Below are 25,964 nucleotides of genomic sequence, written 5' to 3' on the forward strand. Positions count from 1 at the left end.
CATGTTCCACTAAAGAATTTAATAGGAAATGAAATGGATGACTAAATCAAGTGCATCCTAGTGAACACAAGTGTCATTAGTGTCAATTTCTTTATCTATATATTGAGGAACATGATTGAAAAAGCTCTGGTTCCCTTTAACTACTTTCAAAGATATTCCAGAAGGGTGTGGGCGTGAGTGTCTGTGTGTATGATTTTGACGTCACTAGATACATATACACATGTATATGCATCTATGCCACAGTGATACTTTGTACCTTGCATCTAACACATACGTACCCCTAAATCTTTTGATTTGTAAACTCACATTTCTAGGTTTCTACAATTTGATTATATTTAATCATCACTGCTAACCTTCTTCCATAGCCCTTTCAATGTACTTGAAATTCTAAAATTTCTGTCGTTCATTTTTCTCTTTTAGAAACGAAGAGGAGGGGACAACCTATTTAATAGGAAGCAGTACAGATGTTGTCCTAGGACACTGCTGTCTCCAAATTATAATAATATGATCTTTAAAATATCTTCTATTCAGAGTTAGGCTCTAGCCTGTTTTCTGGCCGACACACGAGGAAATACCCAATGTGCAGGTCCGCCAGACAGATCAAGAAAGTAAGAACTGATGTTTCCAAGGGTGGCAATCCTGGACCAGTTGATACAGCCCTTACAGCAGGAGCTGTGTCCCTTTAACCCAGTACAGGAACTATTTGCTGTACTTTGTAAACAAATAATTCAGATGATGGGTGAGGCTGCACTGTTAGCAATTTGTCATTAGAAGATGGAGCCACAACAGGACAAGACATACAGCTTAACTGTCATTGTTCCTCTTCGGCAACACACTGGCTCTCCTGCTAGTATCAAGGGCAATGTCTTTCTGAATGAGGGTTAACTTTATGTGGGCTCTTTTTCTTTATGATCATGATGAGGATGATCACTTTCGATGCTGTTAGTTTTTTTGTCCAGACTCATTTCTGTGGGACCGCAGTTGCCTGTCACGTGATGTTCACCCCTTATCTGTAACCGAAATTGGGTAGGATGTGAGTTTGCTCAAAAGATGAAGACTTTCTAGTTACTGAAACACTGCGAATCATTCCACTGTCTCTTGTTGCTGCAACAGTTTTGCCTGAAAATACCTGCAGATTGGTTTCCACTGTCTAGCTTCTTCCCTAGATAGCAGGATTCTCCTGCAGGCAAACACCTGCGTAATCTTACCTGCTGGGCCAGGCAGATGAGAGAGGAGTTGACATGCACTCTAAAGAAAAGACCCCAAACGAACTCCGTCTTATTGTTTCCCAGGCACGTATGCAGATGTGTTACATATTGAAAGTGAAAAGTGGGATCAAGCACTCTCATATGTTTCTGCCTGGAAAGTCAAAGGTAACCTCAACGCATTGCCAGAAAATCATTTAAAATATTAATAAAAAAATCAACTACAGATTTGAAGAAATGAATGGATTTTTCCTATTTGACAACCTATCAGTAAGTTGTCGTTTAAAATGTTTTTTTTTTTTAACCCCGGGAGTGTACCTCAGTGATGATAGCCATGTATAATTCATAAAGGAAAATAGATTTAAATAAGCCTGCTCAGTAGTTCAGGGTGTGAAAATTCAACAAGCTGGTTTCTTTTCACCGTGCCTGCAGTCCCTTTTCCTTGTTCAAGCTCCCGCATTCCACATTGTATTTACTTTTTTGTATTTCGGATCATAATATAATTTGTTTCCAAATGTATATTTAAAGACAGCAACTTTGAGTGACACAAGAACAGCAAAGTAAATGAAAAGTAGGATGGTATTTTCATGTAAATCACATTTTATAAATATTTAAATTACTTTCTTTTGCAGAGTAAAAGTATATGAATACACTTTACGTTTAAGCTACAAATTATGCTGAAAGAGTTTTACTTTGTAGAGTTATTGTTCACAACAATGCATATTAAATTTTTTTCTGTTCTTACATAATTCTTTGAGACTTTTTACTGACTGAGGTCATGAGAAGGCCAGAGATAATCCATCTGAACTTGATTATACTGTCATCACACTCTACAATTAAACAATCTTTTATGTATTCTCAAAATTTTAAAATTTGAGACAGTGAATATCAAAGCCACATTTTATTTGAAAAAGTAGTAACTGTAAGATATAGGCCTTACAAAAATGCAGTCTAATTTCACTAATTCCAATCCTGCTCATTTGGATTTTGCAGTAATTCAGAGATGATGTGTATACATTAGAAAAAAAAATAATTATGGTTTAAAAGGAAGGGCACCTAGGAATCAAATCTGAGCATTCTGAATCCACGGACAATGAAATGATGGTGAAATAAAGCTATCATTTTTATGTGCTGATTGTGTGTCAGGAGCTGTGATCTGGTTAGGATGCTACTTCTATTAATGCTCAGATGTTTATGGAGTAAATCCTATTATCTGGATTTTTTATAATGAAGGCATGCATAGGCCAGAGAAGCTGATTGATTTTTCAATGGTCAGTCGGCTTAAGTGGCAATTAATCCAGACCCAAGTCTGTATGACTAGAAAATATATGTTTGAATTAAAAATTATTTTCATGTACTTTCCATTTGTGTTTTGAGCTACTAAGTCTTCTATGGAAAAGGAATTTTGGGTTGGTAGCATGCTATTAATTGATGTAGATCTATTTTGAATTATCATTTTCCATTATGTAAGTTTACACTGATACTTTGGTTTGTAATGTGAATGTACTTAAAAGTAACAAAGTTTAAAAAATTTTAATCATTCTCATTCTTCTCCCCCTGTATTGTGTTTAACTAGTAAGTTCTTACCATATGAAAGATGTGCCTCTAAAGTAAATTTAAGAAGAATCATACTAAATAAATCCTGTACTAATTGCTTAAAATTAGGTAATTCTCCATCAAATTTGGGAAAGTGAACAGTGAAAGAGAATTTCATTTTAGCACATGTAATTATCACTTTCCTATCTCTAAGTCTCTGTTGATAATTTATATTAAATAAGAAAGTAAATAAATGTCTTTTAAGCTGATAGATCATTTTGCAACAGAACCTGTAATACAACCTATGGCACAGTTGGTTTTCAATGACTTCTTAAAAAAACAAACTTTTAATAGTTGGTCCTTTCCTATCTATCCACAATGATTTTTTTTTAACTGATTAAGACATCAAGGTTTAATCAGGACAGAAGTATCCTGTTCATAATAAAACCTAAATTTCCCATGTCTTTTCTACAAAAACGGGCACTGGAATCAGTGAGGTGGTATTCAAAAATGACAATATAATAAAATACTTTGGTAAAACATAAGACTGATTATCATTGTTTGATTTCAAGCACCGAGAAAAGAATGTTTCAGAAAATAAACTTATGGTTATGAGTGTAACACATTCCAAATTCCCAAGAGAACCACTGTCTTTCATTTTTGTTTAATGTGTTCGTGGTTTTTGAGTTTTGCATGGTAGTTTGCCAAGTGAACGTCTTTTGATTAGTAAGTCTGCACTGCTCTATATTTGACAGATTTGCTTTCTACTCAACTGTGGTGTGCTGATGAGGCAGGAGAAACTATGCAATATTATGACAAAGACCCCAAATGATAGTGGCTTAGATGAAACAGTGGTTTCTTTCTTTCTGTCTTACATCAAAGTTGAGCAGGTGTGGCAGCTCTGCAAAGTCCTCATGAACCCAGGCTCCTTTTCTCTTGTTCTGCCAGTTTTAGGAAATTGTCTTTATTTGTGTGGTCCTTGCTTGTTCCCTACCGAGTCTACTTTCCAGCCATAAAGGAGGGGAAATAGGGAGGGAAACAATGTTGTGCTCCCTGAAAGGTTATAACTTGGAAGTTGTACATCCCCCTCCTCCCACATCCTACTGGCCAGAACTCAGTCATGTAGCCCCACCTAGCTGCAAAGGAGTCTGGGAAATGTAGTTTTAAACTAGGTGTCCTGTGGCTGAGCATTTTATTATTATATAAGAGAACCGTGAATGCATAATTTCGCTCTTTCTGCCACATACAGTACTCATAACAAAAAAAGAAAAACAGTTACCACTTTTAAAATGTACACACAGCAGTTTGCAATTTGTAATGAGGTGGAACCAAAATTATAGGTTCAGGAAAAAAAAATCTGTATTTATTTTTAGTTAATAGACTTCATTTTTTTAGAGCAATTTTAGGTCCTTCAAAATTGAGCTGAAGGTACAGACATTTCCCAAATACCCCCTGCCCCAGCATAAGCATTTTCCATTTTCGTGTCACCTCATTGTACACCTGTCCGAACCCACAGAATGTACATTAAGAGTGAGCCCTAATGGGCTTTGGTTGATAACAAGGTGTCAGAGTAAGTTTTCCCAACTGCAGCAGATATACCTCTCTGGTGTAGGATGTTGATAATGATGACATTTTTCTAAATTATGTAAGATATACTTAATTTACGAATCTATGACATCTCATCTCCAAGTAAGCCCTTCATTGTGCTGCTTGAGGTCCTTCGGCCTGTTTCCCCAGCCACCCGGCAGGATGTAAAGCTTGTCAGCGAGGGCGCTGGAGGGGACTTGGAGGAAGAAGGGCTTTGCATCCTGGTTCCAGTGCGTGTTCTCCCTCAGCGGGCTCCTGTGGTGTGTGACAGCCAGCAGTGCACAGCATCCCCTTGAGGGCAGCCTCCCCTGACACCCAGAGGGAGGTTTCCCAGGGTACCTTCCCCTCTAACAGATTCCAAATGAGTCTCATGTGGCCGCCTTTCCATGGATGGCTTCCCTCTCGGTCCTGGAGACAGGGTCCTATTCCAGATTTCTTCCTTCCTTGGGTGCTGTCTTTCATCTTTAAAGGTAGACTATTCTATTCACATATTTTTTAGAGTTATCATTACTTCTTAGAATCCAAATCTCAGTTACTCTGATGATTCTCTGGAATAGCTAATAAATTTGTAATTTGCATATTCCCTGTTGAGTTTGCTGGATAGATTCTTTTTCCTGATTGGACTATTGGATACAGTTAGGAAAGCCAGTCTATTAAGACAATCAAAAGAGTTTCACCATTTCCTTTGTGGAGTGCAAGAGGTCATGGAAAGAAACGGGAGACTTTGTGGCATCTTCCTGTGTGATTTTTGAGGTCTGTGATTAATGTTACTATGCAGATATCCTGAGGATACGGCGAAAGTAAATATTATACACATCAAACAAGACAGCAGTGAATTGTTTATGAACTAAAACTGCATGTCTGAAAGTATCGAGAATTCATGGGAATAGAATTATTGTGGGTGTTTAAAAAAATTCAGTCACTCTTATGCTCTGTTATTTTTCATTCTTTATCAACATCAGATAAAAAGCAAGCCTTTAGAGTTTTCCCAAAAGTTGTGTTTCTCCTACACTATACCCTTCACATTTCTAGGAAGGAATATTCACATTATGTGTAAGAAAATGCTTCATTGTGATGGGAAATTACTCTGTTTTCTGCATGACTTAATAATGGCTTATTGTTTTGGAGAAGGTTATTAGCTGCCCTGCATCTGTAGCCCAGGTGGAACCTTTCGAAGTGGTAGCTCTGGAAATTAAGTTGAATATAAGATGGAATTCTGCTAAGTTTCAATAGGAATGCAATACCAAGAAACATGGAGGTGTTAATTTTTTTTTTTCCAAACTGGCACCGAGCATAAGAGAATGAGAACAGACTCGTGCAATTCTTGAAGTCAGGCATATACTTTAGGAAAAATAGCTTCTTCAATTCAATTACCATTATTCTTCTTTGTTACGTGTATATATTAAATGAAATTTAGAAAGATCACTATTTATAGATTTAAATGATGGTTTTATAATCACCTCATATATATTTATTTTAACTAGATGTAACCTATTTTTTTATCAGCAATTTTTGCTTTAAGTGTTTTTGTCAACAGTCAAAACATTTTTTTACTTCAACTGTATGTATTTTTAAAACCCATCATTTCAATGCATCTTTGGAGATCTTATAAGTATGCTGCAATAGCTGTTAAAAAGTAGGGTATTGGCAAAATGTTGTTCTTTCATAGAGTCCTGCTTTCATAGGTATTTTTGCATAATAAATCATATCTATTTGTATTCTTATTTTTCTAAATTTTAGATCAACTGTCTTGAGGTTCTTAAAGGTTTTCTTTAGTGGTTTCTGTTCAGGCCAAATTTTCTATCAGAGAACATCATGTAAATTCAGGTAAATCTTCATTAATCTTAATCAGAATTGTACATAGGCAGTAGAGGGTTGAACTTTGACAATGGAGGTAGTTGTATGTGGAGTCAACAGGTGGCAATTTTATTATATTTAGAACTTATTTTTTCAATATGAAATGTTTATTTTTATATTTTCATATTCACTTCATATCATATACATATTACTTGGATGTTAATTTCTTTTAAATACAGTCTTGTTTTCTTTGGAATTGCTTTTCTTCTGTAGCAGATGCTGAACTATCTTTTTAAGTTATTTCTGTTGCCTTCATTCCACTGCAGTCATTGAATTCAGTAAGAAACATGAACACGTGAAGAACAGGATCTGGGCATGACGTTCTGGGAAGCTGTTCCAAGAGGAAACACCGAGTGACAATCATGAATTATAAACCCCAATGTCTTTGGAGTATTATTGTTAGAGTGACTTAGCTGTGTGCACCACTCCACATTATCACTGTCAGTAACTTCTCAACATTTATTTGTGGAGCAAATTAAAATAATCCAGACTGAAGTATATTATTTAAAAAAAAATACTAGGTTCTCTCCTGAACTCAGATTTTCACCAACCCTTAAGACAGTTTTCAGCTGGAGAAGTGTGAAAGTTCCTCATGTCGACATCTCAAATTTAAGTCAACTGCAAAATTCGCACTACCAGTTAGCACGGAACATGTGAAAACAATGCCCGGCAGAGGACAGCTTGGAGCCAGTGCCCTGCTCTCTGTCCTGACAACTCGTTCTGTGCTTTCTGACTTCCTGTTGTCACTCTGTGTCTCTTGCATTTGCCAGTGACAAAGCCATCACAGATTCCGAAACTGTTACAGTGATGCTGGGTCTGGAATAGTAACAATAATCTACTTCATAAACTCAAACATCCCCCAAACAGCACCTGAGGTCTGAACAGAAATAGGAATGGTGTACGTGTCTGTTCAAGGTGGCTAGTAATAAAACGGTTGGTTAGTTAAACCGACTCAGTAGATCGTCACACAAATGCCACTCAGGATGCAGGCTGAAGGCCTCGAGAGCAGGAGGTAAACCTCTAGTCCACACAAGAAAAAAGTTTGCATTGGATAGAGCGTCCAAGAATATGTAATTGTGTGCAGATTTTTTTGTTGTTGTTGTAGTTTGGATGGATTCCATCTTTTGCAGAAGAAAGTATTTGCTTACATACTAAGCAGATACATAACAAAAAACCAGAGAGGTAGCAAACACCATTATTCTTTCCCCTTTTTAGAGGAAAGTGTTCAAACTGTTTGAACTGATGAAGAAACATGAAGATGTTCCATTGAGTTATGTTTGATTCTGCTTTATATATGTTCTTTTAAAATAAGGGAGACATTGTGAGTCAAGGTGTTAATACATACATACCTTTTATATATACTTTTTTTTAAAGTTTTGAAGCTTATTGGCAGATCACTGTTTGTTGAAATGGTGGACACCATTGAATCCAAAGTAAATGAAAAGTTATTTATGTGCAGAGGACCCCTGCAGCCTGATTAGGAAGAACACTGAGGGGAAAAAAAAAATCTCAGATTAAGTTAATTTTATTTCAGCTTTGTGAGTTACCCTTAGTGCGTTGTAAATCTGTGTTCACATAGAATAATATAAACATGTGTTGCACACAATAAAGTCATTCTCTTAGGTAAAATAACTCCACTCGTAGAAAAAATGCAGAGCACAACCTTTCTTGTAAGATCTCATTTCTTTTTATAGCCTGCTGAAAACAAACAGCAATACAGTACTGAAATCAATGCCTAGAGAATATTATCTACAGAGTGTGTGACACAAAAAAGTAGGAATTACTCTTACACAATAGTAGGTAAATGGGGAGGGGTAAAAAAACTGAACTTTTATCATTTTTGCAGGATAACACTGTTGAAATCTAGTAGAAACATAGGATTAATTTGAAGCTCTGAAGGCACTGGAAGACATGCGCTTTTAAGGAAAAATAAAATGTTATTATGTATATATGTGTTTTTAATTGCTGAAACTAAGGCAATTTAAATTAAAAAAAAATTCGAAACTTAAAAGCCTGAGTGAGACTTTCCTTGCAAGTTACCCTGAAGATGGAAGAAGTGTTTCTTATTTATGGAATAAAGACTGCAGTCAGCAAAATGATAGGAAAATAATGTGCCGTGTTACACTGAACTTAAGAGGGGAAGAGTTCTCTGCCTCTCTGAGCCTCCTTTCCTGGTTTACATGTTTACTAAGCCCGCATATGTCAACTCCACTTCAACTGGATAGTTTTTCTCAGTGTGGTAGGGGCCTCATTGTGAATCAGTATCAGTGCAACTTTGTGTCAGTAACGCTACGGAAAAAGAATGGGCCAAACCGTTAAAATTTTAAATCAGTGGTAACCCCCTGTTATGATAAAGATACATTCATTTGGAGTTCATTTTAAGTGCTTTAGATATTAATTCAAAACCACTAGCAAGCATTGACTTGCCTTAAAATCCATTATATGCATCCTCCCTCAAACCTAGAGAGAAAATAGTAAAACTCAGACTTAACGTGGGACTAGTTCTGTTTGCTCATCACATATCTTGAATTGTTAAGATGGTAAAATAAACAGAGCCGTTGTATTTTATTTTCTATTTGAGGCGGGCAAGCTGTCCATCCCCGCTTAGCTCCCAGGCAAAACACAAGGGGCTTGGCTGAGCATGTGATAAACGATGCTGCCACTGGGTGGCAGTGGCAGCTTTTGTGTCCAAAATGCACCCTGTCCCTTGGTACTGCTTAATGACACAAGCCTTGGCCTTGAGTCTCAGGACGTCAAAGTGTAAAAAGACAGAGTGACTCTCTTCTCTGACAGCTCACATTCCTTATGGCTCTCTTGCCTCTGGCCCACCCCATCCTAAGGAAGCTGATAAACCTTCCTTAACTCATCTTCACTTTTTAGGAACTTGGTGATGAGCAATAGAAGGCCAACTTTGCAAAAGGTATAAAAGGAAGAGAAAGAAAGAAAGAAAAAAAAAGGTGAGGGAAGTGCAAATAAGGAACCAGATTCCATTCTGCCGCTGAATGATCCTAAGCTTTCAGAAGACCACAAACATATATATTTGTTATTTAATTGCTTCCTGCCATATAGCGAAAAATATCCCTGACTTTCTTCAGCGTTTTATGGTCTAAATTAGATATTCTCAAACCCACACATACACTCACACTCCAACATGCATACATGTTTCACATAATTGTTTGTAGTTGGAACAATGAACTCTTGACAGTTTAATCTTCCAGAGTGAATTGGTTTTAAATTGATAGAGAGAAAAATAATACTTTAAAAAATGTTTAGACATAGCGAGGCTGATAAAATTGGTAGAAAAAAATCTGTAGAGTTAAAATACGTAAATATCTGAAGTTTCATCAATTCAAAGATTAATGTTAATTATGAAGGTATTCACTATTATCATAGCTTGTAACAATGAAGTAATTTGTTTTTCAGGGAAGAAAGGATTTAAATGTATTCACCTGAGGAAGGGCCTTTGATTCTGAATAGCTTTGCTGGGCTTATGTGGAGGGAAAAGACTTCAGATTATTATTTTGATGAGTGGGGTAAGATCATTGTATCAGTGAATTTTAAAAGGGATGAATTCTTTTATAAATATATGAAGTTAATCGATACAGATTAGTTTAATTACCCTTATTTCAGAAAACATCACTATTCATTCCTATGTATTCTTATTTTAGATTATAAAAACCTTGGCTTATACTATACTATGCCTTTCTTCCTAATAAAGCTTAATAATTTATACTATACAAGTAGCTGACATCTGTGCAAAGTAACAATGTATACAAAAGAACTTTAATATGTGTTTTTAAAAAACTGCTTATATACCTCTTTGGCTGAACTTGAAATGGTTTAAAAATATTACAGTATCGCAACAGCAACAGAAGCAGAAAACACTAGAATGAGAAATCTGGGCTATAAAGTAGTGTGATTTAAACTTTACAAGCATTTGAAAAATAAGAATTTTTTTCAAATGTCAAATTTCCAATTAAGTTTTACTTTTATTTTTCTCAACATAGAAACATTAGCTGCGTAAGAAAATATTAATCAATGGTAGGAGCTGGGATTTGAAAGGGATATTAATTTCCATTAAAATAAGGTACTTCTAATTTTACGTGAATAAATTTTGTCATTAAATGGACAGATATGCTTTGTGTATACAGTATAAGGACATATTTGTGGATCTGCAAAAAAAAAGCTAAATGTGATTTCTTTATATTTAACATTTATTTTTCCTTCAAGCAGCCCATATATATATTTATCATTTATTTCTCCTTCAAGCAGCCCATATATATGGACTGGCTATAGAAGTATAAATACATATCTAGTCCATAGATTTGGGACAACTGTATATATTCCATAGATGTGAGACAAATAAATCAATGAAGCACATTTGGGAAAAGAAATTCTAAAGAACCAGGAAAGGACAGGGTTCCCTTTTTCCACAGTTGCATTGCAGTGTCGTATGAATGAGTGGGGCACGATTCAATAGCACTTGAAAATAATCTGAATAATTTATATTTGCTCTCAGATAACCCAACTGTGTAAAATCACTAGTTTTTAAAACTTATTTCTTCTTTCATAACAGCCAGATCTAAGTGGAGTTGAATTATGTGAAATGTGTTTTAATTTTCCGTTTATTTTAAAATTGCAGTTTTACTGACTGAACTTTGCATGAAGTAAGACACATCTGCAGTGTTGTAAACACAAACCTATTTCCCATAGACAAACAGAGAATTCAAGAATTCAAGCTAAATTAAGTCCTCCACGAGACCAGAATACTCCCTGTTGACTGTATATATTGTATTGATTAATTGATCAGAAAACTTGGGTCATGTCCTAGTTTTCCACTTTTTGTATTTTTTATTCTGGAGCCTCAGGTTTCAACTTCAGTTATTTAAGGGGACTCTAACCAAAGGCTTTTGTATGAGAATTTTAAGGAACAGGAAATGGGAAGTGGAATCATGACAAATTAGACACTAATATCTATTTACCTTACAACTGAGAAGTCACTTGAAAATTTCTTAGATAAAAAGAATGTTTCTAGATCCCTATGGAAACAAATATCAGTGTTTTAGAAGCGCGATAAGCAAGCATTTCCCCTAATTTTGGAATACTTGGTAAGGCTCTAAATGACAAAGAGAGTGAAGAGCTATTTGAATCTGTGTGTAAGCAAACGCATTCAGACATCCAGCAGGGGACACATGGCTTCTGGCACCGTCTCACTCAGAGCAGGGTTTTGTAGCTTGACGTTGGAAACTGGGAGATGATGCTGTACAAAACAGACCTAAATTTTGCATTTCCCTGTGCCCTGTGTGTATGCCAGTTAATGCACAATGATGAATGCCAGCTGCATTTAAAGTTAAGCAATTCAAGGAGTAGAATATTAAAAATTTACGACTAAATGGGGTGTTTATGGTTTAGCCACATATGCCTCCAGCTTCCTCCCCAAAGAAGGCAGTATAGAAAAAACTCCTTATGTCCTTAAGGCCTGAAAGATAAATGCAGGGCTCACCTCAGCAGCACACGTACTAAACTTGGGGTGATACGGAGATTAGCATGGTCCCTGAGCTAGGATGACATGTACATTCCTCAAGTGTTTCACATTTTAAAAAATGAGGCAGTTTTTTAAAAGACTGAATTCTGTCACTGGCCAACAAAAGCTTTCAGAGAGAAAAAAAGAAAAAAAGAAAGACGCCTCTCAAAGCCAGTCACATTTGTGAATATTTATTTTCACCAGATCTGTATGTTGTGAACATACACACTTCAGTACAGAAATACTCATGTGATCATTAACTTCAACTTGTGACTTCCAGAAATAAATGATGGACGGACAGATAGTTGACAGGGAGACAATCTTAGGTGAGAGGGAGAGGCAGGGGGTCAACTTTTTATTAAATGAAAGAAAAACCAAAATTTTTTATTAGAACAAAAAGATAAATTACAGTCATGTAATAAAATTCTTAGACTTCTGACTCTAAACTGCACTTAAATTCCAAGTGTCTGTTATAGAAACTTGATAAAGATACTGAAGTCATTGTTTGCTTAAAGTTTTAAAATTCTCTGAAATGGTTCCGAACAATTAAGCTTTAAATAATGAATATTTCATTTTTTTCTACTTTCTGCTGAAGAGGAGAAAGAGAAAGAAGTCTAATAGTCATTGGAAGCTACCTAGTACCTGGTGTTAGACACTTGGCATGCATTTTCTTAAGCTATTGAAATCAAAATTATGATCATTTTGTAATACCTTCAAATCGCTGTTGAAAATATGACAGACATTCAAATCAGAAATCAATTTTAGGGACAGGGTATTTTGCAAGACAAAAATATATTTTGTTTACTGAAAACAAACAAACAAAACACAAGTACAGTCTGCGTTTCATCAGATCTTCTTGTCCTGGCTTGGTTTGTGTCATGGTGGTGCTGCTCGTGGGCAGAGCAGGGGAGTTGCAGTAGATAATGTCTGAGAAAAGTTCTTTAAAAACAGGAAAAAAAAAAAAAAAGAAGTAGGTCCACATTCCAGAAGGCTGTATTTTTAAATTTTATTTTGCTGTGTGTTTATGTATTTTAATATTAAGTACATAAAAGTATGAGTTCAAATTCTGATGCGAGTAAGTGATAAAAGTCAGGCAAACTCTGAAGTATTTAACATGAGGAAAATTATTTGATGAATGGCTGTTCATATAGAGAATTTATATTTCTCAGCCTGTTTTCTCCTTTCCCCATCTTCATGGTTCCCTGGGCACTGCCAAAGGGGAAATATTCAGTCCAATTAAATGCACAGACTCCATAATTTGCCTCTGTTCTGACTTTGCCTCCTTAATTCTTATTTCACTTGGTTAATATTTGTTCTCAGCTATTTCCTCATTCTGTGTGTTGAACCAGTCTCTCTGAAAGTCCACTTTTTCTATAGGCCTCCAACTACAAAAATAAAAAATGTTTTAAACTAAGGTCATCAAAGGGTTCACAGAAACCCTGTCTTGATTTTAGAAATAGTCAACAATTCAGACATGAGCACCAACTAAAAAAAAAGCTGCTGAATGGGAAGCCCAGGTTCTTCAGTCCATTTTCTTCTATCACTTGTAAGTTAATACTCACTGATAAAATACTAAAATGCCAGGAAGCCCATCAGGCACCCGAGACAACGGAATGAGCCACCGGAGATGGGCAGCAGAACAGTGGCACATACGCACGTTGTGTGACCGGGATAAACGATCACAATGTACGCTTGATCTTTTTCTCTCCCAGTCTGGTTCTTGCGCACAGATCAATTACATGAGACTGAAACAACAACAAAATAATAACAAAGACAAAAATGCCAGATATTTACTAACTTTTTAAGTAGAAATGACTTCATTTAATGGCTTTCAGATGGACAATGTCAGATTCTATGTTTTAAATATACAAATAAGTTTTTTTTTAATAAAATAGGGTTAGGAAAAAGGAATAGAAAGGAAGAAGTAGGGAAGAGTTCATAGAGTGAGAATGAAATCTGGTTTAATAAAAAGCTGAATGTATTCAAGTTCAGAGTAGGTTGAATTTATTTTATTTGGGTGGCATTTTCCTCCAATTATTTATTATCTCTTATTCTTTTACCTTAAGACCTACTATTTAAGCCTCATATATGATCAAATCCTTTATATCTGTAAGGATATACTACTATATTTTGTATTAATATTTAGCCTATTAGACAGAAGGACAAGTTCAAGTTTCTATCAGTGTTTCCTTTGTACTGACACTACTAAGGGCAGCCATCAATTTAAAGTGAATGTATCCCCATTTTTCCCTATTAATTTTAAAGTTAAAATAGATTAATTGAGTCTAATCTTTTTTTCTTTTTAATTGAGCAGAAATTTTGATTCTAGCATCACATATTGGCTGATGGAGGATACTTGAGTTTAGTCATTTATGAAGAAGCATAGCCATGTTGGACCGTTCAATAGCTAAATTATGTTGAAAAGAGACTTCACATGGGAGGGGGTCTACCTGTCTAGTTTGGGTCATGGTCTCTCTTCCTTTGAAATAGCACTTTCTTTCTGGACATTGCAGTGCACTTTCAAAAATCTGCCTTAGAGTTTGTCTTGTTGACTGTGTTGTTCCCTGTTGTTCTTGTCCCACGTTTCTTAACCCTACCAAAGCCTAAGGAAAACCTTCTTGGGGTAAGATTCATTTGTTTTTGGTATTATGTTTTAGTTTCGGATACAGTGTCTTACATACATATATTCAGCAGGCAATAATTACCGAATGCCTGCTCTAAGCCAGGCACTGTGCTAAGCCAAGGGGCTATAGATAAGAGCAACGCAGAGAAAATGTTTCCTTACATTGCCTGTAATATACTTAGAAACCAGCGTACAGTGGATTCAGCATTCAGATTTGCAGTTAGATCTGCATCCAAATCCTGCTTCAGCTCCTGCAAGTTACATTATCATGTAACTTATTTGTTTCCATTTATTCTTCAGTAGAAAAATGACAGCACTTACCAAAGAGGTTTGTTGCAAAAGCCAAGTTGGATTATTAGAGTAAACCTCTTAATATGCTGCTGCGATATATGAAGTTTGTAATAAACCGAAGTTATATATTATTTAATATGTGTTAAATTGTATCTTTTCTATAATGCTATTGATATGCTATTATGACTGCATGCTTATGCAGATATGATACAGGACCATTGGGTAAAATATTTACAGTATATCATGGTCTTATTAATGAAACCTGTCTCTCCTCTCTACTCATTTATTTTGGTAATACAAACTTTCATAGGTTTCTTCCTGAGGAATGTTTCAATATTTAATTTTGCTCTTTGCGAATTTTGCTGTTTTTATGCCTAAAAGTTCTTTGTTTGCTTCAGGAAGAGAAATACTGTCATTTATATTTTCATCTTTTCTAAAAATATATTTACTCTATAAATTTTCATCTTCATCTTAATGATTTTATCTGTTTTCTCTGATGATACATATCTTCCCTAGCCAAATTCCAGGATCAAGCAAACATTTAAATAGCTTGGTTACACAAAAGCTAGGCAGAATATTACCCTCTGTCTCTCCTCGCCCTTTATTCTAAATATTAGAAGGTGAATTTGCTCCTAGATAATTTAAAATAGTCTATAAATTCTCAGAATAGATTATTCTCAGACTTTTGCAGTAGTCTTCTAAGCCCTGTTTTTCCCTTGCAAAGCTCCTTAAATTCATCAGTTTTCCCTCCTGTACAGGGGACAGTCGTGGACTTCCACAGATGGTGGTAGAAGATGACAAGGTTAGGAGAGGGTAGAATTCCTGACTGACTCTGAAATGAGAACTAGGAGTTAAGAGTGACCTCAAATCTTCTCATTGGCACCTTGGATTACAGTCTTCATTGGATGCTATTTTGATGGACAAGAACTTCCTCTCTTGTAATAGCATTCTTATTTCATATGTTCAGACATAGGTTAGTCTGATCAGTTATTAACTGCTTTAAATAATCTTTCAGCCCTGAGATTTAAATGCATTTTATCTGTCATTCGTCATTTCATCTGCTGTTATAATTTATCTTTCTATATTTTCACGAGTGTATCAAAGTTCTTGCACAAGTACGTGGATATCACCAGAAAGTTACACTATTATTTTCTAACACCAAGTTCAAAGTCTTTAATAAGAGTTGGTGATGGTCTTTACAGCCTGTTGATACATTTGCTTTAATGATTAAGATGTTTAAGATTTATCGTGATACTAAAAACTCTCAAATAATGAAAAATTTAATGTAATCTCCTTTCAGAAAATTTCATGTACATTGAATTGCTGATGATACACCTTTAAAAAAAGAAAACTCTGAGAAAATAATTTTTCTTGAACTTTGGAGAAGTGTAACTTGAAAGAAAAGTAGACCTTTGTTTTAAAATTCATATTTTTATGATTATGGAACAAATTTTGTGCAACTATATAGAAAAATATGAAATTCCAATTTAGAATTCCATCATGAAACTACACCATTCTAATTTCTCCATGCCACGGTTTGTTAATATTCCACAAAGTCCCAGGATGCAACTATAAGACTGCATTCAAATCTATGAACATGAGGCAATCATGCTCAGCAGAGTATAACAATAATTATAATAGAGATTAAATAAAAATAATTAGAAAAAGTTCATCTAGTTTTGATGTATTAATTATTCTGACCCTGTTCTATTCAGAGTCTAATTATCTGGTTCAGTGAAAATGCCAAGATTTCTACGACTCATAAAAATTACATTCAAGTAATTATGTCAGCAAACTAAACAGTATTCATTTACCATGCCTTTTTATGCACACATTTGAATATGCTTTTTTAACTGTTTTTGCTCTTTGTTCCTATTCATGGGAAATAATACCTGTAGAGAAATTTGAAAGTCAGTTGCACTCCGAGCGTAATGTGCAATTCTTGCTCATATCCTTCTTTTGTAAGACTGCTGTAAGTCTCATATAACCTTTGTTTAAAAAACATGAATTAAAGTTCACTCTTCAGTTGTTTCAAAGAAATCTTTAAAACCTGTAGCTGTAGTTAAAAAAAAAATTTAAAGCAGTAGTACAAAGCATCTCTTAGAAAGTTTTTCGCCTTCGGTAGCTCAGAAGCTGACTTAAGTATGTCTTCAGAGTTACTTCTGCTACCCTTATTACTTTTAGAGACGTATTATGGCCTCCTATAAAAGAGTCTGGATTTAGGGGAAAAATATATGTGTGTGTGTGTGTATAATATCTTAAACTTACCTGGAAGGTGGCCATGTAGTTAAAGGTTCTAAATTACTCAGCATTTTTAAGCCATGAGAGTTTTTACATTGTTAGGCCCAGTTAGGAAGTTCTTTATGCTCACAGCCAAGTAACTTCATGCCACAAAGACACAGAGCCACATTAGTACGGAAATCAACATCTGTCATCTCTCTCCAAATCTCTCTTACTATTTCAGTAAAATATTTGATAGACATTTTAAGCAAAAATTTGTTGCCTGAAAGATTAAGAGTATTGCTTTATTTCTGCTTTCTTCTTCGTGTGGGTAGACAGACACCAATTTAGTTGAAAATATAGCCTTCAATTATACTCACACTGGCAAGAGCATATTAGCGGTTAAGGTTTGAACACTTTCCTCGGTGTTCCAGTTACAGGGTATAACTATAATACACACATATATGTGCATAGTTATAGCCTATTTGTTAAAGAGGGGAATACGTCTTCCTTGATTCCCAGTTTATCTTTCAGGAACTACAAACTAGCTCCAAACTTTATCTGAGGTGGGGAGGGCTGGGAGGATCACGGAATGCTCTTCAAATGAATGGAGCTGAAATGAGACCAAGGTGAGAAGAAGGAATTGGAAAAATTTACACAAAATACACCCACAAACAAGGTGTGGTTGCCATGGCGCCGCATTCATTTAACACAGATGTCATCTAGATAAAACTGAAGTGGGGTTAGTGACGGCTGGTGCTGGAGACAAGTGGTACCAAAGACGTGATTCCTTCGTGTTTTATATCCATATACATCCATAGAAATGACCCTGCTATGACCTCCACAGTAGAATTTTTTCAGTTTCTACTTTTAAGCATACATTGAGGTGTGTGTCAATTATAATAAAGTATTGTGAAAAACACTAAAACTTTACAGGGAAAATATCCTTTGATTTGTTATTTATACCCAGTACCTTAACGTGTCCTGAAACATCAGACATTGGAAATCCAGCTCGAACATTTTATAAAGTAGCTGTCTGTGTCTAGGTTTTATGCAGAATGAGGACCTAATTCAGACAATCATGTAGACACAGACTCTGTCACTTTCCCCATCCCTGAAGCAGCAGAAGGGTTAGGAGTAACCAGCGTTGTATTGTGACGTGAAGTGCCTCATTTTGACACCTGTTAAGCAGACCCCTTGAGCACATAACTCTTTATTGCTGAGATACAGAAAATATGATAATAATAGGAATGCACGCTTACAATTCACCATCAAAATGTGTGGCCCCAACAGGCAAGCTTGTGAATAGGATTTGACAATGGCTTCGCCAGCGGGATAATTCACATTACCTGGTTTGGGTAACCAGTCTTGCGACACGCTGTACCCTCCCCATCATACCTTACCTCACTGGGATGAACCGAACTCCACAAGATTGCCTTTACTCCTCTGTGCACCTCACTCAGTTGCTCAGTTGATGGACGCCGTGGGGGATGTCTCAGGGTAATTCTGGTGTCACTGGGAGGACAGCGTTGGGATCTCTCCCCACCCCTTCAATTGTTGATAGTGTTCCCATCCTGCCAGTGGCTCCCTACCCCCATGGAGCTTGACCTAGAGAGCTAGAACCCATCTCAGGAGCCTGTTTAGACCTGAATTCTAGATGCATCCCGTTGGTCTCCTTCCTTCGCTCTTGGTGAACTATCATTTCGGAGCCAGAAACATTGTTGTGACATTAAGACTACAGACTCAGATTGCTTGCTCTCAGATCTTTTCCTTATCAGCTCTATGATCTTGTGCAAATAGCTGAGCTCCTGTTAACTGCAATGTCCCCTACTTCATTTGTTTGAGATTAAGTAAGTGAATTTTTATGAAGCCTCAGAAAAGTTCTTGACAAATAGTTGGCACCCTAAGTTTTAGCTGTAAAGCAACAATGCTGCTTCACATAAAAAGGTTTCGATTAATTGTTACTATCACTCCCTACTTAGTGGTTTATGTAATCTGCCAAGTTTGGCTCTTGGTAGTCAAACAAATAATTTAGAAGTCCACGGTTTTTCTTCTCTGTCCAGTGTGTGGTGTTTGCAAACGAAAAGCATTTTGTGTTTCAGATCAGTATCCCTATTACATATTTTAAAACTTACTGAGAAGTTAAATTGGCTTTTTTTTGTTTGTTTGTTTTATGCTGTATCTACCTTTCACCAAGGCAGGGGATGGCATTAGCTCAGGTTTGAAAGGCCTCTACTTGACACAAAGAAATATGTAAAACCAAAAATTTCAGTTTAAAAATTCTACACGTTCATGTATAAATTTGTGCAATGTAGATGTTTGATGGCAGAAAAAAAAATGTCTGTCACTAAATCAGGAGCTTCCCCTTCTTGAAATCTGTCAACATGCACCATATGAGATTTTTTTTAGGGACTTTACAAAACAAAACAGAAGGTAAAACTGTGGTTACCAGGGGATGGGGATGGGGAGATAAGGGTACAAACTTGTAGCAAGTATTAAATAAGCCATAGGGATCAGTATATTGTATATAGACGTCAGTATATTGTAGGTAGTATATACAGTATATTGAATATAGGCAATAATATTGCACTGTAAGTATATAATGTGAAAAATACAGGTACAGTGGCAACTATGTTACAGTATATACAGGTATCAAAGTAACATGCTGTGCATCTTAATTTATGCAGTGTAACATCAAATTTATCCAGTTTATCCAACCATGTCTTTTCTGATGGTCAGTGACACTTCCTGCACCGTAACTGCTTCCTGTTTACTTCCTATCCGATGTCTGTTTCACTTCTGTTCTATGCATGCCTCATCCAGTCATCAAATGCTCTCATCATACGGATTTTAGAATTCCACAATTTAGTCAAGCACCGCATCCTGACTGCAATTGCAATGCTTTCTTTTTGTCTTTTTGTGATTCTCTATATAAGGAATTTATGAGTTTGTTTTTTTAATGGTTGGGTTCTTCTCCCATAAGACCATTCTCTTCTATGTCTTGAATAGTGGGGGTTGAAAACATGTTAAATGTAATTTACTGTCCTTGTTATACTCAAGGAGGTGGTTTTGGTGTCAGAGTGGATTTGCCGTCTAAAGATTTAGGATGTGAAAGCTCTATGAATCTCAGTAACTATCAGCTTACTTACTTTTTTTTTTAAGTTTTTTTTATTGAGTTATAGTCATTTTACAATTGTGTCAAATTCCAGTGTAGAGCACAATTTTTCAGTTATACATGAACATACATATATTCATTGTTACATTTCTTTCACTGTGAGCTACCACAAGATCTTGTATATATTTCCCTGTGCTATACAGTATAATCTTGCTTATCTAGTCTACATTTTGAAATCCCAGTCTGTCCCTTCACACCCCCCACCCCCTTGGCTACCATAAGTTTGTATTCTATGTCTATGAATCTATTTCTGTTTTGTATTTATGTTTTGTTTCGGTTTGGTTTTTTTTTACATTCCACATATGAGCGATCTCATATGATATCTTTCTCTTTCTGGCTTACTTCACTTAGAATGACATCCTCCAGGGACATCCATGTTGCTGCAAATGGCATTATGTTGTCGGTTTTTATCGTTGAATAGTATTCCATTGTATAAATATACCATATCTTCATTATCCAGTCATCTGTCGATGGACATTTAGGCTGTTTCTGTGTCTTGGCTACTGTAAATAATGCTGCCAGGAACATTGGGGTGCAGGTGTCATTTTAAAGTAGGATTCCTTCTGGATATAAGCCCAGGAGTGGGATTCCTGGGTCATATGGTAAGTCTACTCCTAGTCTTTTGAGGAATCTTCGTACTGTTTCCCACAGTGGCTGCACCAAACTGCATTCCCTCCAGCAGTGCAGGAGGATTCCCTTTTCTCCACAGCCTCTCCAGCATTTTTGTCATTTGTAGACACTCCCTTACAACATACACAAAAATAAACTCAAAATGGATCAAAGACTTTAACATAAAACAAGATACAATAAACCTCCTAGAAGAAAATATAGGCAAAACATTATCTGACATACATCTCAAAAATGTTCTCCTAGGACAGTCTACCTAAGCAATAGAAATAAAAGCAAGAATAAACAAATGGGACCTAGTGAAACTTACAAGCTTCTGCATAAGAAAGGAAACCACAAGTAAAACAAAAAGACAACCTACGGAATGGGAAAATATTTTTGCAAATGAAACCGACGAAGGCTTGATCTTCAGAATATATAAGCAGCTCATACAACTTAATAAGAAAAAAAAACAAACAACCCAATCCAAAAATGGGCAGAAGACCTAAACAAGCAATTCTCCAAGGAAGACATACAAATGATCAATAGGCACATGAAAAAATGCTTAATATCGCTAATTATCAGAGAAAGGAAAATCAAAACTACAATGAGGTATCACCTCACACCAGCCAGGATGGCCATCATTCCGAAGTCCACAAATGACTATTTACTTTGTAAAAACTGCTGCCCGGAGGGAGTTCATGGTGTGATTCAGGCGCAACTATTTACATATAGATTCCTGAAAGAATGTGTATTCTAAGGCAAATTCATCATGGCAGTGGCAAAGAAATAAAAAGTAGCATGTAAGAACGCTTTCACCATCTTTTTTAAAAAAGTTTTTTGTTTTAATTAAAAGCCAAAACATTTCAGGAATAAGAAGTTATATGAAAATTTTGCATAGAAAAAATTAATATTAATCTGTACCTAAGCCTTAGATGGTTGAGTTTTAATAACTTCTATAAGGGAGGGCAGAAGCAAACCCAGATAATACTGCCACATTTTGTTTATCCCAAAATAATTAGCAGAGGTAGATGAATTAATTTAAGCTTTTACAGATCACTGTTTCAATATAAAGATGATCATCTGACTCACCTAGAAAAAGGCAATTCACTTTGCTCAGCTTTCTGGCAAATGGGGGTGAGGGGAAGGCCCAAGCTACTTTATATAAGAAGATCAACTTGAAAACAGTTGGGGGATTTCCAAACTTAAGACATACATGGTAACAAGTACCAGAAACAGCAGAGGGAAGGTAATACAGTAAAGGTGCAGTTTGCATCTGTGAAGAGAACATTATGACATTCTATCACTAGAATATTCAGTGCCCAAATCTCTAGCAGTATTGACTGTCTCATCTTTGAAATCCTCCAGCAAGTGTACTTCATATGTGCATAAATCCATACACTCAGTCACACTTTTACCGCACACAGGATGAGTCTTTTGATATTGTAACGGTGAAATGTCTCTCTTGAGGTAAAATGAAAAGGTAAAAGCAAAAATATTTTTTGAAAAGATTAAGGGAGAGATTTTGTTCATGTTCTCATAGTGAATATTACGTCTTTTTATCTGGACACATTAAAATTCTTAAAGGTAAATGGATATTTGTCAATAAAGAAATATAGGGTCTTAAATTTTTTGAAGTGTTGGAAGCAGTGAAGTGACAGAGAATAAAGATATCTGAAGTTAAAAATTCTCTAGATAGCAAAGAGGGTAAACCCGGAGGGAATTAGGCCTATGCAGCTCTAAATTTTATCATGGTCTCTTATGATGTCTTAGACTTTCAACTTTTTTAGATCTTAGATGCCTCACCTAAAAGTATTAATGTATGTGTTAGATGACATTTAGGCTCCCTTCATTCTCTTTATTATAAAAGTATGTTAAATAAACTTGGAGTGTATCTTAGACACATCTTGAAAACCATGTTTTAAAAAAAACCTCAGTAGGGAGAGAAAGATGTCTCTGGAAGGATGCAGGTGGTCGGGGAGAAGGCATAGCTGAGTGGCAGAGCGCGTGCTTAGCGTGCATGGGATCCTACCCCTGGTGCTGCTATTTCAGTCAATTGGTGACTCTAACCCGCCCCCTCCCTGGAAGAAAATGCAGGTGAAATTTGTAAGTTGGTTTAAGAAACATAATCCTCCCTCATTTCTCCCAAAGGCTACATTTTGATCCCATCATATGCTACGTCATCTTAAAATATTTTTGCGGACGTTTCCTTTAAGAGAAGAAAAAAATTTTTTCCAGTAAATATCTATAGGGGATGGGTGAGTCACAGCTATCAAATTCTGTCTGAATATAATCTTTAATTATGTCTTGCTTTCAGCTTATTCCTAATGAAAGAGAAGTTAACTTGTTAAGCTGGGAACTGATCCCAAAGTAGAAATTAAGGTTTTAATGCATGTAGAAGTTGTAGATCTTTTTTAGCAGTGAAAAACAGACTGACCCCTCCCAAGGTATCATTTCTTATGACTTAACTAGCCCTCTAATTACATGTGATGCCCTAAATACTTGAATGAATTAACTCAGTTTACCTCTTCCTAGGTAATTAATTCTGTGATGCTTGGTTTTGATCTGTTAGAAAAGTTTGTGTATCTGGAATATCAACAAGTAACTAACAAAAATATTACATGAAATATTTCAAGTTGAATATTCTCTTACTTTGTGTTGCAGACATACTGCTGAAATGTTTTCATCTTGTGCATGTTATATGTAAGGAGAGGTCCAATTTTTGGTCCTTTGGCCAAGTGTTTAAAAGTATGAAACATGCTAAATAGACAGAAAAGTATTAAGTAGTAAGTACTGGGACACACCCACACACGTATCAAATAACAAACGGAAACTTTTACCATATTTGTCACTCTTTTGTCTTCTTTAAAAAAATTAAACAGCAAAAGACCCAATTTAAGAATTGTCATCCAAAAAAGAAAAAAAAAGAATTGTCATCCATACTATTTCCTCCCATCCAGATATAACAGTGATGTTGAAATTTAGATATAACAATGACATTGAAGTTTATGTTTGTTTTTTCTATCTCCAGTCTTATATTTTTGCTTCATTTGCATGCATACATTGTATATAGTATTTTGGTTTGTTTTTTAAATTGACACAAAGGAGGCCGTATTACATGAATGTTTTTATAATTTGCTTTTCAACCATACAATATCCTGGGGATGTATACATTTTGATTAACATATACATGACTCATTAATTTCAACTGCTTTATTACATTGTAAAACTATACCACAATTTTTTATTCTATTCCCTACTGATATTTTATTTTTTCCTATAGTTTTTTCCTAATCACAAACAATGCTTCTGTGAACATCCTAGCGCATTTCTCATTGTGTACACATGCCAATAGTTGTTCAGGTTATAAACCCGGTAAAATCATTTCTAAATCATATATTCACATATTCATTTTTATTACATATTGTCAAATTTGTTTTCAAAATGGTCACCCAACACCCATTCTCATTAGCAGTCATGAGAGATCAACTTGGTACTATCCATCTTATTATCTATCTTTATTTCTATCTATTTATCCATCTATTCATGTATAAATGATATTTTGTTCCTTTGTTAATTTGCTTTTTCAGAAAATTAAGATTAAGCATGTATTCATAATATTGGCCATTTGGTTTCTTCCTTCTCTGAATTGGGCTCATGAGCGGGAAATGCTGAGCAAAGATATTAAATAGTAGAGGAGAAAGCCATGCAGGTATCTGAAGGAAAACTTGCAAAGGAAGAGAGAAAAACATGTGCAGATGTCTTCATGGAGAGTATCTGGTAGAAGGAATCAGTATAACTAGAGAGCAATTAGTAGGTGAATTCAGAAAGATAAAGGGTGTATGTTGGGAAAAGCTTTGTAGACAATTAAATTAATTCTGCCTTTTACTCTAAGTGCAATGGGAAGTCACTAAATGGTTTTGAGTAAAACAGTGGCATGAATTACTTAATTCTAACAGGATCACTCTCGCTGCTGGGGTGAGACCAGACGTAGTGACAAAGAGCAGAAGCAAGGAAGCTAGTGATGGGTTATTTCAGATGTCTCGGCAAGGGTCAATAGTGGCTTGATTCAGGGTGACAGCAGTGGAGGCAGTAAGAAGTGGTAAGAATTTAAATATATTTTGAGATAGACTCAAAGAATGTGTTGACAGATTAGAGGTAGGCTGTAAATGAAAAGGATGAGTCAAGAATGACTCAGGCTACTTGGGTTGAAAAATAAGAATGAAGGTGCTATGGACTGAGATGCATCCTGAATCCTAGGCATTTCAACAAATTTTACTATGCCCACCAGAATATACATATGGTTATAGCTGATTATGTGTTTGTAGTGGAATCAGAAAACTTTTGAACTTTGAGTAGAGACATAGAATCAGGTCTCCAATGGAAGAATCAACAGTTTCAGGTGAATTTTTGGATCTGGCAATGGAAGATCAACCACTTCCCTCCAAGACTTGTCAGAAAAACTGGTGTGGGAGAAGCAGGGGGAGATTATACATAAAATATGTTTCAAGTCATTGGAGAACTAGCAAGGACATGAAGACTTTACATCCAAGATTCCAAACGGTGGTTACCCAGCTCCTTGTGCTGTTACTTATTCCAAAGCATCTTTTGCCTCCAGAGCAAAAGCTGATAGGTTAGGAACCTGTGCCAAAGTGGCAAAGAGGCTGAGAGGCTGAGAGGCTGAGAAGAGACTCTAGCAATCTCATTAACTGGGGCGATAAAACTTGGTGTTCTGCTACAGCCAAGTGGAAGGGGCTGTCATAATCACTGCAGGGGCTCTGTTGGACTATGAAGTGTTGCAACAAAGGAATATGTGTTGAAAAGTGGAAACAGAACAGCTCTTAGAAGGATGGAAGCCCCTCTTTGAATCATATTAATCTCTAATAGACTAAGTTGATTTGGGATTGGTGGTGCCTATAGTCCGCATCCATAAACAGAGTAAAAGTCCTTTCTAGGAGAAGGTAATGCAATCCAAGGTCTCACATTCTCCCTATAATTTTTAATATGAAATGTCCAATATTCACTTAAAAATAACCAGCATGAGAGAAAACAATACCTGAATGAAAGCAGAGACAAGAGGCAAAAGAAACAAACACATAGGAATCCAGATAATGGAGTTATCAGATGCAGACAGCGAAATGACAAGGGGTTAATAGGTTTAAGAACTTAAGTGATAAAATGGAGAATTTCATTAACTATTAAAAATAAACAAAGGAAATTCTAGAACTGAAAAATCAGTAACTGGAATTAACATAACAGCAGAAGTATTGAACAACAAAAGAGACCGAGTTATTTAAAAAAAATAATAATATTCAGATTGAAGCATGGTAAAAGCAAACT

The 25,964-nt window shown here is 35.8% G+C and overlaps 1 non-coding gene across 1 annotated transcript; it reads left to right on the forward strand.

Moving 5' to 3' along the window:
- The first annotated feature begins 11,680 nt into the window (after positions 1 to 11,680).
- LOC116277060 (U6 spliceosomal RNA) lies at positions 11,681 to 11,784 on the forward strand. The gene has a single exon (XR_004186525.1). It is a non-coding gene; the product is annotated as a U6 spliceosomal RNA (small nuclear RNA).
- Positions 11,785 to 25,964: the final 14,180 nt, after the last annotated feature.

The sequence above is a fragment of the Vicugna pacos genome, chromosome 35, assembly GCF_048564905.1.
Source record: "Vicugna pacos chromosome 35, VicPac4, whole genome shotgun sequence".
In the NCBI taxonomy this organism is placed as follows: Eukaryota; Metazoa; Chordata; class Mammalia; order Artiodactyla; family Camelidae; genus Vicugna; species Vicugna pacos.